General features: G+C 39.3%; 1 protein-coding gene and 1 pseudogene across 2 annotated transcripts in view; one reads left to right on the top strand and one right to left on the bottom strand.

Moving 5' to 3' along the window:
- Positions 1-15,539, bottom strand: part of RCBTB1 (RCC1 and BTB domain containing protein 1) — an 80,319-nt gene that overhangs the window by 52,932 nt on the left and 11,848 nt on the right. The window contains exon 2 of the mRNA XM_081045874.1: positions 14,585-14,741. The gene's annotated coding sequence lies outside the window, so the exon portion shown is untranslated. The remainder of the gene's footprint in view (positions 1-14,584; positions 14,742-15,539) is intronic.
- LOC308496844 (glycogenin-1-like) lies at positions 6,739-9,046 on the top strand (annotated as a pseudogene). Its single transcript has 2 exons — positions 6,739-6,870; positions 7,890-9,046. The product of its transcript is annotated as a glycogenin-1-like (transcript).

Here is a 15,539-nt window from a genome sequence, read left to right on the forward strand (position 1 = left end):
AGGCAGTCGGAGGTACCTACCCGGGAAGCTGTCTGTAAAGGCGGGGAGACACCTAAGATGGCAAATGCCCCAAACCCTTTCTTACAAACGAGTAAACTAAAGCCTGGCCAGGGGGCGGATGCTTCGTGCCATTCCAGCCTGCTGTCCACCGAGACCAAACCCCCGTATAAACTGCACAGCCTTCTGCAACGTCCCAGTTGGCCCCACAGGATAAAGTCCAAACTTCTTGGCGTAACTTGCCAAGAAATCTTGTTCGAACTTATTTTTTTCCATTTGCGCTCCCATCATAAATAGAAACACACTTCACTTTCTAAGTATCACCGGAGATACACAGCCGCTAATCTACTAAAAGAAGCCCGCTTTCCCTCATCTTCTGGCTCATCCCTACTCTGGGCGCTGGCTGCAGAGAATTCTGTTTTCCTTGACTGCTCCACTTTTCTTTGGATTACTACTTCTCCCCTACGTTGCTTTACTCCTCTTCCCATTTTGTTTATTCTTGGGCCTGGGCCTGAATCACTACCTTCCTTAAAGAAAACCAGAGCCAAACATTCGTTAAAAGAGTGAAAAACAGATTTTATTCAGAAACTTGTTGCAACAGGAGAATTGAGCCCAGTTCTATATTGAGGTCTCTTTTCCCCTATTGCAATAGTTTCTGAATAAACTCTGTTTTTACGTCTTTAGTGTCAGGCTCTGGTTATCTTTAACATGACCCAAAGTACACATCAGTCTCCTACTCACCTTTCAAAACCCAGGTCAAATACTACCTACTTTTATCTTCCCTGAATCGTCCTTCCTGATTCAACAGCATCAGCAATTGAGGTTCACTCAAACACCATCAACTGTAACGTCTTCCCTGATTTCCAGGACACTGTACATAGTCTTGATACATCACTCTCACATTGCCCAAAAATGTACTGTGCATTTCCTGTAGGAGGTAAACTATTTATCACTGCCTTCTTCCCTAGATTATAAACTCTTTGAAACAGGATTTCTGGGCTTAGTATAGTGCCCTCAACATTCACTCGGAAAGAAGTGGCTTCACCAAGGTCATGGCAGTTCAGTGAATTTACTGAAAGAGGCCTGTTTTTGCTTAAAGAAACAAGTCAGGCTACAACCTTTTCAGAAGAACTTCTGTAAAACATGTTTGAGAAAAATGAGGGGTTGGGGTTTGGGTCATCAAATATTTGTTGGAGGAGAAGTAGTAGGTAGATTAGGAAGGGAGGAAAAGACCTGCCAGGAAAGAGAGCAGGTAGGTTCAAAGGTAGGGAGGCATGAGTCATAGTTACTTGTTTAGGAAAAGCAAATAACACTGTATGGCTGAACTCAGTGACTTCACTTACCTCTAGCACAATGAAACCTAATTAGGTTAAGGTTAATGTACATGTAAGGAAGAAATACCTATTAGAATTATTTATCAGATTGAGTAACTTTCCATCAGACAAATTATAGGCTCTTCATCTAAAATTAGCCTGTGGACTAGTGCTAGGTTATTTTATTATCTTTTTTTTTAAAGCTCTAAAAGCTCTCTATAATTATCTATAAATAGCAAAATTACTTGTTCAAAAAAATTATTTGTGAGTACTCTAAACTATTTTGACAGGGTAAAATAACTCAATTTACAAATAGTATTTTAAGGAAAACACTGGGCCCTACTTCCAAGGGTGGGTGGGGACTACTCCTCTTAATATTCATGCTAATAGATGACAATGCTGGTAAAAAGTGTCTGCCAAGAACCTAATGAAATACAGTTAATGTAAGGTTTAAGTTGGAGCGGGACATAGGAGAACAATTCTAATCAATTCTAGGGGCTTCAGAATTTCCTTTCAAAAATCAGTCTCTCAGTAAATGGAAAATAAGAACATCATCTTTTGTTTGCTCCCTTTTCCTCCACTGTGCTCTTCTGTGAGTGTCAGTTTAGGTTGCTGTGGGTCAACCAAACCAGCCCCATTTCCTTCAGCTGGACAATCTAACCGCTGATTGAATGCACCTCTTACACAATTTTCTTTGCTATGAAAATCTTCTGAAGGTCCTTTAGGAGGACACTTGTTTTGCATAGGTCACTGCAAACTTCTTGATATTGGGCAAGCAAAATTTTAAAAGATTTCAGTTACTTCCTCAAAGACTTGAATATTATTTCTTCTGAGAGAAACAGCTGGGAGCACCCAAATTATCTTCACCTTTCCTTCTCCTTCCCTTTTCTTGGGGTTGGTCAAGATTGAGAGAAATAAACCAGAGAAGCACCAACTCTTATAATGGCTAAATAGGGAACATCTAGACCACTGTAGAAGATTACTTACCTGTTTTTGTAATACACAGTCAGGAAATACGTCCTGATAGCCTCAAAAACAATATAATTATTTTGAGAATTGAGGCTGACATAACTGTTTTAGGATTTTGAAAATGTAATAAAATATAGAATCTATTTACAGGGAGAGTCCACCTTGATTTTCAATTAGCTAACTAGAACACGGTAAACATGATCAGTCACAATAAATTTTACAACCTCAATCATTATCAGTCAAACTACTCTGGGGATAATTTCTGCTCTTATACTTGGGATAAATGAACAAGGTATAAAACAGGGGGAAAAAGATTGAGAGAAGTGGTAATGGAGAATTGGAAAAGAATTTTTATTGTAATTCCTTTTTTCCCCTCACCCCAAGAACCAGATGAGTTTTCCTTTACTTACCATACAAACACTTTAAATAAACAAACAAGAATCTTAGCCGTCGCTAAAGTGGACTAATCTGCTGATTTATACCTTCACCTGCACTGAGGCGGATGCTGTGCTAAACAGGTCACATAAAGAGACAAACCTACCCTGCTCCCTAGAGCCGGCATGAGACCCTTCCAAGCACAGCACCTCTCGTGAATATCTGTATCACTCGCACATAAGTCACCTTTATGCATAAAGTGATCCAATACGCTGTTTACAATTGCTTCCTTGTCCTTTGACAGGTGACAGGGCTTCTTGAATACGGAATTCCTGCACTGCCCATGTGAACTGACAGAGCCCTATTTATTTTATTCAGCACCAGCAGTCCTGGTTCCACCTTCATTTAGATGTGGCAGCACCACCAAGAGCAACATGGTTCAATAGTAAGCCACTAGCTTCTTGTAGGAATTAGGAGGTCTCTCATCTTCCAGTGAGCAAGAGCTACAGATGACTGCCATTAGCTATGAAGAGGACTGATCCTCTGGATGTTAGTAAGTGTCCTGAAGACTTCTTGAAATGACCCCCGGCTGGTGATGGGGGTAGCAAGAATATTCTCAGGTGGGGCTTGCCTCATTGGTTTGAAATATTAGGTAAGTAATTGTAAGTAATTGTGGTTAAAAGGTTAAAAATTATTGCAAAAACTACAATTGCTTTTGCACCAACCTAATATTAAAGGGGATATTACCTGGAACAAATGAAATGACACTATGAGGAAACAGACAAATGAGGAACAACAATGAGGGACAAGAACCATCCTAGCCTTTGTTTCTTCAAAAAGTTAAGTCTATGCAGAAAAACAGGGGGACTCTTTAACTAAAAGAGAGTAAAGAAACATGATATTCAAATGTAATACATGAACCTTGGATGGAGTCATGGTTTCAAAAAATTTTTTTAATGCTATGAAAAATGTTTTGTGGAGAATCATAAAAATTTAATATGGACTAGATATTAGATATTAGGGGTTTACTGTGTTTTTTTAAATGTGATAATAGTAATATTAAGAATGTCCTTATTTTTAGGAAATACATACTGGAATATTTAAGGACAGAGTGTCATAAGGTCTACAGATGGTTCAGCAAAAAGAAAAAAAGATAATAATAATACTATACACATACATATCCGTAAGGAGAGAAAGCAAATATGGCAAAATTGAATCTAGGAGGTTGTACTCTTCTTTAAATTTTGAAATTTTTATAGTAAAATGTTGGAAGATAAAATGAGATATGACCTTTATACTCCAAACTAATAAAGCAGGACATTTCTATAATTTGTTTATTCAAAAAGGTCTTTTGAATGCCTACCATATGCTAGGCACTATATATATATATGTATATATGTATATATGTATATATATGTACATATATATGTATATATGTATATATATGTATATATATACATATATATGTATATATATACATATATATGTATATATGTATATATATGTATATATGTATATGTGTATATATATGTACATATATATGTATATATATGTACATGCATACACACACATATATATTAATTATATATATATATGTATTAGTAATAGTCTCTTTTGTGGATGCTATACTATACCACCCTATTTCTCCTTTAAGACTGAAGGACTTACCCTCCCAGCTTCTGCAAAGGTTGTACACTGACACCCCTCTTCAGTATTTGTTTTGGCTAAAGAAAGTTACTTAACCCAAAGTCATGCCCCTTCTAAGGCCAGCCTGTAACAAACGACTGGTGGTTGTGCTATTGTTAAGACCTGACTCCCTCACCTCAACAAAGGACAACTCTAAAGAGTCATCCCAGCTTAAGAACTTCCCAAAGGGCTGGCTGAGGCCTGCAACCCACTTTGTCTTTCTGCCCCCTCTTGCTTGCATGTGTTTCCTCCACAGGTCCCGAGAGCATCTACCTTTGAAGAGGCATTAAACACTCAAGCAGAATGACTCAGCAAGTTGGTCTCAGCCAGCTTTTCTATCAGTACTGGCCCAACGGATTCATAAACAGAAGACATGGTAGTGAGGAGGAAGGCTATACATGGGCCCAACAGCAGTAACTCCCACTCACCAAGGTTAATCTAACTACAGCCATGGCCAAATAAATAGCCTGCCACCAACAGAAACCATTGCTGAGACCTATTACTGCACATCCCTTGAAGACACCAAACAGCCACTTGGTGGAAATGTGACCATACAGAACTCCTGGAAGGGGCAGTTATTCATTTTAACAGGAATACACATGTATTCTGTGGGTTTTTCTCTCCTTCTGCAGAGTTTCAGCTACCATGACTACCACGGCTTATGTTTGATCCACTGACATGGCCTCCCACATATCATTGCATCCAACCAAGGAACCCACTTTATAGCAAAGGAGATACAGCAGTGGGCACGTGACCATGGAATCCATTGGACATGACATGGCGTAACACACCCAGAAGCTATTGGCCTAATAAGCAATGGAACAGCCTGTTGAGAGCTTGGCTGAAGTGCCAGCTTGGAGATGATATACTCTGAGGACAAAGTACTACCCTCCAGGATGCAGTAATGCTCTAACTCAATCACCATTATATACTGTAGTGCTGTATCCCCAATAGGAAAATACCTGGGATGGGATCCAAGGTGTGGAAGCAGGACTGTCCCTATCTACCATCAATCCCAATGACCCACTGGAGAATTTATGCTTTTCATCCTCACAACTGTAACCACAGGTTGAAAGGTCTTGATGACCAAAGGGGGAACATTTTTACCCAGGAACACAGCAAGAGTCTTCATTGAACTCTAAGCTGCACCAACATGCAGGCACTTTGGATCCCTCATTCCAAGGACCAGCAGGCAAGAAAAAGATCCTGGTGGGGCTAATTGACTCTTATAATCAAGAGACAGGAGAGCTACTGTTACACAAAGGAAGCAGGGAGACATATGTTTGGCACCCAGATAATCAACTTGGACATCTGTTAATACTGTCTTGTGCAGTTTTGAGAGTGAGTCATTCCACTAAGTAAGTCACCTAAACCTTCTGAAGTGCTAATTGATAGTGAGGAGAATCGAGAATGCAACGCAGAGGAGGGAGAAGATGAATATAAGTTGGACTCAAGACCAACTGCAGCAGCGGGGGGGACGTAGTTCATCTTACCTTCCTCTTGTAAGTCTCCTCCAGGAAAAGAGGCCCACCAGTCTCCTGAAGAGGCTACTCCCAGGACTCATGCGAAGAAAGTGGGTCTGAGAGGCACAAGGCATGGACCATCCTGGATGCTGTACCGCCCTGCCTAGACCGTACTGTCAGCCCCCTTGGGAATTGCTTCAGCTAAAGTAAGCTGCTTCGTTCAAAGTCAGGCCCCCTTCTGGGCAGCTATCGACACCCAATCCTTCTTTCTTTTGTTCGACAGGTGTTGATTAGAGTACTCCCTAATAAAGTGTCTATGTGCTAATGTACATCTCAGAATCTGCTTCCCAGGAACTCTTATCTGTGACAGTCTCTTTATTGTAGATGACAATTTGGAGGAGGAGACACGAAATAAGTAAAATAAACTTGTGATTTGTACTCTGAAGAAAATGAACAAGATGCAGTGATAGCCAATAACCAAGAAGGTGTACTTGGAGGGGAGGTGACATTTAAGCCAAGAATTTTTAGTAGATAGAAGTCAGCCATGTGAAGAGCGGGTAGGACAGTATGTTTCCGAAAGAGAAACATATTGGTTAAAGCTCTTCCAGCAGAGCTTAGCATGTTGAAGTACCACCCAGAACTTTGCAGCCTTTTAACAATTTTATTTCAAATGGGACAACTTTATGGGTTTTTAAGCAAAAAAGTAAAATGCTGTGATTTGCATTTTTAAAAAATTCTCTCGGATACAATGTGGAGAACGTACTTGAGGGTATTGCAACATCAAGAAGCATGACCATCCAAAGTTTACTCTCTCCCTGCAAACCACCTTCCAAGTGCCCAAGACACTGGAATTCCAGCCCACTTCCAGGACTTGAGTTGGCCTCTTCCCTATGTCCATGTCCCCAAGGACAGGCTGCATACCTCAGAGCTATGGGATGGCCAGGGAGTGGCTGTCTGTGGGGCTTAGAAGTGGAGTGTCCACAGCATGTGTGGGAAGCCCCTTCTACTATGGGATGAAGCCCGGATTGGACAAAAGGGGGGTGAGCTGTGGGGCCGGGGCCTGGAAGGTAATCTCTCCTAACCCTGCCAACTTCCAATATGGAACCCCAAGGATTCCAAGAATCCTAAATTTGAGGTTTGGCCATCCAGGTCATTTAAAAGTTATATTTAAGCTTATTTGTCAAGATAGGAAGATAAAACATTATTATTTAAGTAGTTGTTGGTTTGATTTTTAACTTAATAATTTTTAGATATGTAGTATATGGGCTTCCATTTGTAAGTTTGCCCCAGGTTCTATAAATGTTAAGGATGGTCCTGAAAGTCACATTATCTACACAGAAACAGTACGTAGACTATACTGGCTTCTTATGGTAAACAGTAGATATCAGAGGACAATGGAATAATACCTTCAAAATGATAGGGGGAAGTATCTGTTAATCTAGAATTCTTTATCCAGTTTAGCACTCAAAGGTGAAAGTAAAATACATTTTTTAAGCCCAAACTGAGAGAATTTCCTTCTCACAGACCCTTGCAGAAAGAAGTATAAAACCAGCAGGAAAAATTAGAATACAAGAATCAATGATGAGCAAAGAAGTTAATATACGTGCCAATAAATCTAAGTAAGCAATTGACCAGTAAGAAATTACTAATTTTTAGAGTATAGGCACAGGTTGAAAGTAGAATATTGCATAACAATCAAATTGAAGATGAAAGGCAAGATTCATGGTTAAAACATAAGGTCCTTAATATGTTGAAACTATAATGTTAAAATTTTTCAGCTATAACTTTTAATATTTTTAAGGAAAACATCTTAAGCAAATATGCAAAAAAAAAGAAAAAGAAAGAAAGAAAGTGAATAGTTGGAATGGAGGACCAAAAACAAAGTCATACATATATTAACTGGTCATAGATAAAAAATTGTCCTATTTTCAATATGGGAAATCAGGCAGTAATAAACCATAAAATACCACCTCGGCCACTACTGTCCCCCAACTACAAATTATTATTCATCTATGAAGGAAACTTTGAGAGCTGTTGTTCTTCATTCTTGTAAAAACTCCAAGAGAGGTAGATATTAACAGGTTAGGGCAGGCTGAGCCTCCTCGCTGGCCGAGCTCCCTCCCGCACCCAGCTTCTCCCAGCCACCATCCTGCAGCTGCGGCGCTGCCCTATGGCAGGTTACGCCTGTGTGACACTGACCACAAACGATGCTGCGCCAAAGGAGTCCTGCTCCTGGGCTCCTCTCCAACACAGCACGGAGCACCAGGAAGCTGTCTGTGCTCACCACCCCGCAGGTTTCAGACACTATGAGACAATCTCTGATGAAGTCATGGTAGACACCTTGGACAGCAGGGAGTCTACTCTTCTAACCTTAACGAACAGGCCTCAGTTGGGTGTCACATTAAGTAAACTTCACCGCTGGTCACTTACACAGTATTCAAAGTGTGTATTCGTGGGTGCAGATACTCTGGTCCTAGCAAATATTGATGACCTTTCTGAGAAAGAATCGTCACTGGCACCAGACCCAGGGTGATGGGACTGCTTCAATTCTGGAGTCTTTGTTTATCAGCCCTCAGTTGAAACATACGATCAGCTGTTGCATGTTGCTTCTGAGCAAGGTAGTTTCGATGGTGGAGACCAGGGTTTACTGAATATGTGTTATAGCAGCTAAGCAACAACAGCTATCAGAAAACACCCCCATTTATTATAAGCTAAGCACCATTTCTACATATTACCTCCCAGCATTTAAAGCATTTGGTGCAAAAGCCAGAGTTGTGCATTCCCTGGAATGAATCAACGGTGTAATTATACTTATGATCCTAAAACAAAAAGTGTCAGAAGTGAGTCCCATGAGCCCACCATGACTCATCCACATTTTCTCAACCTGTGATGGGACATTTTCACCATCTACTTCACCAATCTACTTCAACAATTTGACCTTGTCAAAGACACCTGCACATACCTAAATGTGCTTGCAGATTTGGTCTATACACTGGCTTTCTCTTGTGGTTTCTGTAGAAAGGAAGATGTTTCAGGAGCCACATCACATCTGTCCTTTGGGGGAGGTTCCAGCTGCGGCACAGCCTTTTGTGTCCTCAGAAGAACAGGAAGGGCCAGGTTTCTTACATGGGAGCAGATTCCTTTGACAACATCAAGCAGGAATTTGACACTCACCTCCAACAGAAACACTGCCATTTTCCCGTGGATGCTTCCACTTCACAGGCACTTATTTCTAATACTTAGTTTTTAGAGCTGGGTTAAGAAAGGTCTGTTACAGTTGCTGGAGGCTTTCATTGGAATTGATCAGATGAGGGGCTTTTGTAGAATGACAGGTGAGAACTGGGCAGAAGCTGTAAAGTAGCAATTCTATCATAGGGGCCGTGTTCTGATTTTTAATTCCAGGCTTATTCAGCTAATGTTTCAGATATTCTCAATCATGCTGGTTGCCAATTTATGTGGAAAAGGAAACTCAATCTTAAACTGTCAGGATGGCTGTATCAACTCTTCAGATGTGCTGAGTCAGGTGCCAGATCAGTCTCCCTTCAGAATGGGACGTGGTTATCTGTCTCTTGCTTGCTTGTTGTGCCCTTCATTAGCTCTACATTTTAGGATTGCTCAGGGGCTGCCAGACTGGTTGTAATTCTGCTTTTAGGTAAAGACAGGCTGTAACACTACTGCTGAGTGATTCATAAGCATATCAACAAATGATGTTAACCCATTATATTTCCTGGCCTGAGTGTCTGAAAATGTTCACCAGTTTTCTATGTACAGTGAGGCAACATGCTAAAATGCTTTTGTTCAGTTCTGTATATCTGAAATCAGCAGTATGCTCTCTGGTTACCTGCAATAGCACTTTGCATGAAAATTAAAGATTTATTGCCATAAAACTAATGTTAGGGGAAATCTCAGACACTTGGGGCTTTCAAAACAACAAATCAGTTATCAGTAACTATTTTCCCAAAACTCTATTTTCTGTGGGCAATACAAAATAAAAAATTACAATCCCTATCATCACGTAGGTTACAATGTGATTAGGAAGAAGCAAGCTACATAAATCTGCCTGAGAATAAACCCTGGGACAGAAGACAGCAAATAGTAAGAGTCTGGGATTGTATAAATGTTACAGTTCAGTGCAAGTGGGATCCCTTCCAACCAGGATGTTTTGGAAGGCTTTGACTGAATATATGAAATTTGATCTGGACTTTAAGAGAAATAGAACTTCATTAGAGAAAACTGGGAACAGGCATGAGCAAAAGCACTGAAATATCTCGGGTATTGGAGCCAAGAAAGAAGACATTTTTAAGAAAGAAGGATAAGTATTGTGTGAAATAATGAGATAAATCATTTGATGAATCATAATACAGACTGAAGTTCTCACAAGGAAGAAATCATTTTAAGTATTATTTTAAAGATGGCACCAACTTGAATTTTTACTTGATTTTCTTTTATATTCTGTTAATTTTTTCCCCAAGAAAATGTAGCAAATATAAATACAAAATATTGACTTTGTATGTTACATACATGAATTGCTCAGATTTTTACTACTTCCACACACAGCTTATTTCTTAGACTTTCTCTAGCTTTAAAATAAAAAAGGCCGGGGGGAGGGGGATTCACACAATGTGAGGGATATAAAAGATAAACGTCTAAGTATTACTTTGTCTCGTGCACCTGAAACTAATAAAAAAGAAGGCAACATAGGTAATGTTAAAAAAAAATAAATTAATTAAATAAAAAGGAAATTTAAAAGGTTATATCTTATATACTGTAGAATATTGCTTGTGTTTTAAGTTCAGAGTTTTAAGCTCTTGGTTTGCATTATTAAGAGTCATGATATTAACAACATCTAACATTTATTAAGCAGGTATTGTATCAGGTACTGTGCTAAGTGCTTTACATGCTATTTTAGTTCATGCTAGCTGCCATAATAGATAAACTCCAGAATCTCAGTCACTTAACCAAATAGTTTATTTCTCACTCATATAAAGTCTACAATGAGTGTTCCTAATAGGCATAAAGCTTTCCTCGAAGCCATGATTAGGGGATCATGTTTCTACCATCTTTAACAAATGGCTTTCAGGGGAAACCTGAAAAAAGGGAAAGAACGAGGATCACAATAGGTGATTATTGTGAGTGAGCTGAGCCTAGAAAGTAGCATGTATCTCTTCCTTTCACTTTCCGTTGGCCAGAATTCAGTCATGTGGCCACCACTAACTGCAAGTGAAGATGGAAAATGTGGGTTAGTTGTTTGCCCAGGAAGAAACAGAAATGGTTTTGTGAGCAGTTTGACAGTCTACCACATGTATTCTTTTTCTCATTTAATCCTAACAACCCCATAAAATATGTACTATAATTTATAACACTTTGCAGATGAGGAAACTGAGATTTTGATAGGCAAAAACCCTTATCTAATACCTCAGTTAATAACTGGCAGAACTCAAATTCAAACCTAAGCAATCTAACTCAAAGACCATATTCCTTATCAAGTTAACTGCAACATGACTGAAATTCTTACTACTGAATAAGAATATTTAGGCTTTCTTTTAAGAGAGGTGTGATGATTTAGAACTGTAACTAATTCAAACTCATCGTTGTAGTGTTGAAGACATTGAGATCTAGAGGTAGAATGTCCTACCGAATGTCAAATCCTTGCTGCTCAGGTACTATACAATGTAAAGAAACTTTGTATAGGAAAATATAATCTTGACAACCTAATAAATTACGTCATCTTTTTAAAAAGTTAATTCCCTAAAAGATGTGGTTTAATGTAGTCAAATCCTAGCGTTACAATTTGTTTCTTAAAGAAGTTTGTTCCCACCCCCCCTTCTTTTTTTGGTCTTGAAAAAGAAGCACAACACAGAGTAAGGCTGCCACCATGTGGCGTGGGCCAAAATTGATGTTTTATTTCCATTTATTTCATTTGCTTCTAGTTTATTTACTAACCAACCTAGATTTTGTAATGCCTGATAAGAGATCACCCAGCTGTAGTAAATTCCATAGGCTTAAGTACTTTTTTATTTCTCTTAAAAATTTTTATACGAGTTTTATTTGAGCCAAACTGACAACATATGCTGGGGAACAAGATCCCAAATGCTCCCCAGAATAAGTTTTGCAGCTTCTTTATGCATTTGAATTCAGGAGGGAATGTAAGACTACGTGGAGGTGGGAAAAAAGCAAGGTGGGCATTGGATTACACAATAGTTAAGATTATGTGCTTTCTTGAGGTTGGTTAAGTCTTATTTCAAAGGTATGTTAACCTAGGTGCACAGAAAAAAATGGACAGGGCTTTCTTGAGACCGAGATAAGCCTTTTAGTAAAGAAGTTATCTGCCTGGGGTATGACTACCCACCATGACCTGCCCAGTTAGGAATTTATGATCAGATCACCCTGTGAGTTTACTTTTCATAGAACCACTTAATTTTGTCCAGAGTTCCCCCTTGTTGTCATAAATCAATCTGAAGAACACATTGATGACCAACCTTTCGGCCAGATAGTGATCTCAGAGAGCTAGGGAGGCTCTTTCCTGGAAGTCTCAGTACGGATGTTGTCTTCTTGACCATTGGGGATGGGGAAATACTGTAACCAGGGATCTGAGTTGAGTCCAAATTTTCCCAAAAAGGGAAGGACAAGTAAATGGAATGCAGTCAGGTCCTATGATCGTCACTAAGAGCAAAAAAATACTCTGGATCACTTCTTTCCTGTAAACTATCAGGATCTGAGTTTTGCCTTCTGTCTCATTTTTCTGTATTTGGCATCTAGTATAACATTTACATAAGCCATAAAAAGGGTATTAAAAGTTATACATCTTCTTTAGCTTGGCAATAGTGTAAAATGTCTCCTTTAAGTAATGTCATTCATAAGTCCAGCTTAAATGTACTGTGATGCATGAAAGAGTGCAAAAACCAAAATATAGGGAGCTAGGGAGCAGGGAAGAACCAAGCAGCCTTCTTGGGTTTCCCACAGCCCTGACTATTGGTTTAATTTACAACCACTGGTTATCCATATAATATACCCTGGAAGTTTTTCATCACTTATTTTACAATGCTTCCCATGCAATTTAACATAAAAAACAAATCCTTTGAGGTGTTCCAGGGGCCCGTCTGGAACACTGCAAAGTTATTCCTATATATATTGAGATTTTAATCCTTAAAACCTCAATTTCTAATGAAAACCAAGAAGTAAGCAATTAGCATTCTTTAGCTTGGCAGATTTATGAAGACATTTTATAACCTCTATAAACACAGGCTCTTTTACTGGCAAATGATTTAAAACATAACCTCTAGAAACATATTTCATAGACATCAAAGTCAATTATTGACATGGACTTATTTATTTTAAAGCCTAGGTAAAATATAAAAACATATCTGTTTTACTTAAGCCAACAAACCTAAGCTAGCTTTTATTTACTAGGATAGATCTTAGATCACGTAAACTTGAAAAGCATGAGTTAGTTTCTATATTTCTGAGAATTTTAGAATACCGAATCCTTATAAGCAATTGCCTTTAAATTAATTTTAGCAATACCATCCAGAAGTAGAAAATTATCTCATATTTACAACATACCTATATAGACACACACAGACATGCACAAACAGGGACCAGTGGGATCCAAATTTTGTTTTGGAGGCATTCACAATTTATATCTGTCCTTGACAAGTCAAGTGCCACATGACCATCCCCCTTTTAAAGTAAGGACAGCTAATTTTTTATTTTATTTTTTTTAAGGAGGGCGCAGCTCACGGTGGCCCATGCAGGGATCGAACCAGAAACCTTGGTGTTATCAGCATCATGCTGTAACCAACTGAGCTAACCGGCCACCCCAGGACAGCTATTTTTAATACCTCGAAGAATTGGGTTCACAGCCAAATGACATTATAGGTTGACCAATTTATCTAAATCCTCTTTTGAAGCTTCAAGAGATCTATCAAATATGTTTTCCGTTCATTCTGCCTAATTTTATTCCTGGCTTTTTCTAATTGTGCGTGCAAAAATTAATTTAGAAGTATCAAAGGATCCTCATCTCAGCCATCTTAGTTATAAATGGGAGGCTAACTGTGATGAGACTTGTTGGCCCCAGAGGCACAATTTCCCATGTTAATTTTGAGATCTGTAGAGTTTGAACAAAACTTCTAGGGAAAACCAACCTTTACATGCACATCTCCAGACAAGCCGAATTCAGTGGATATTCCTATAGGGCTTCTTTATGCTCTAGAGAAACTTTTCCTCAAGCACCTCAAGAACCTCACAAAGATTCCTAGTCATCTAAGAATACCCAAGCAAGGGCCAGCGAGAGCTTACTGGATCCAGCAGCTGGAACACAACACTTTCCAAGGCACAGAGCCCTCTCTTTGAGCTCCTCTCCTGTGGGGTGAACCCATTCCAGCGCATGCTGGCCTTCTCCCCTGGGCTCCCACCGGCTTCTCCAGGACCGGCTGCATTACCACACTGGATGACTCCCCGCACGCATCTCTGCCACTCTGGATTTGGGGGCTCTGAACAACTATGGTCACCCTACTGGCTATTTGGACTGGGGAAGCAAATGTTCTTCCTCTTTCAGGGCTAAAGACAGCTCAGTCTCTCCTTTAACCAGCAAAGATTTTGTTCAGACTCTCAGTAAGCAATCCAATTAACAAGCCGAAATTAAAAGCAGCAACCCATTTTTTTTTTTCCTTTTCCTGGGTTAACGCAAACCTACCCACCTCCAGGATTTTCTAAGAACAGCTCAAATAAAGTCAACCACCTGCTACTTAAAGCAAGGAGGCCCACAATTCCGAGACTCACCCAAGTTCATGCGATGTGAAGCAGGGAGCTGGTGGGGCACAATGGGCCCTTGCTGGTACCTGGCACCGGGGTCGGGGTTCACAGGGTGGTCCTGGGTGGGCTTCTTCGGAATCCTACTGACTACACCAAGAAATTGTCGATGTGAAAATATCCAAACCTGTAGAGAAGTTTTGTAAGAGTTTGTTTGAGCCAAACTGACGACATGTGCCAGGAAACAACAAATGCTTCCCAGTACATTTTTATTTCAAGATATGTTTCTCCATCCAATTCTAAAATTATTGAAATATTTCCGAACATGCAACTGGGTGACCACCTTTTAAGATGTGGCCCAAGCACAGTCCCGAGAGGATTACTTCAGTGGATTAGAAAGCAGAATTCCCAATCACACAATAGATATATAAAGGACTGTTCAAATATGGATAAAACACCCATATGAAGAAGAGTCAGAAACCATACAGGATTCACTGTTTCCTAGAGTTTTAACAGAATATAATAAGATTAATATGTTATAACACGCCAGGCAGACATTTCTCAGTCCCTTCCCTGCATTTATCAAAACAAGAGTGTCGTCTACATTTATTTAAAAGACAATAGATTTGGCAGGTGGCTAAAAGGAAATCTGGTATCCTTGCAGCTTCTATTGCTCATTACAAATGATTGGGGACAGGGTATCAGTACTCATATCCTGATGCAGGGTTTAAATGTCCCTCCTTTTCTTTGACCCTATTACTGTTTCTTTCTTTTTCTACTGCTGCAAACTCTGGAACACCCATTTCATGTATAATTCACCTGAAGTCACTGGGGGAAAGCTATTAAAGGGAAGAAAAGTTTTTAAATGCTTGAGGGTGGAAAAACCCCGACATTAACATTTATTTATTTATTTATTTATTTATTTATTTATTTATTTATTTGTTTGTTAGTTTGTTTATTTTGATGGAGGGCTCATGAGGATTAG

This window comes from Rhinolophus hipposideros, assembly GCF_964194185.1.
Source record: "Rhinolophus hipposideros genome assembly, chromosome: 4".
Taxonomy (NCBI): domain Eukaryota; kingdom Metazoa; phylum Chordata; class Mammalia; order Chiroptera; family Rhinolophidae; genus Rhinolophus; species Rhinolophus hipposideros.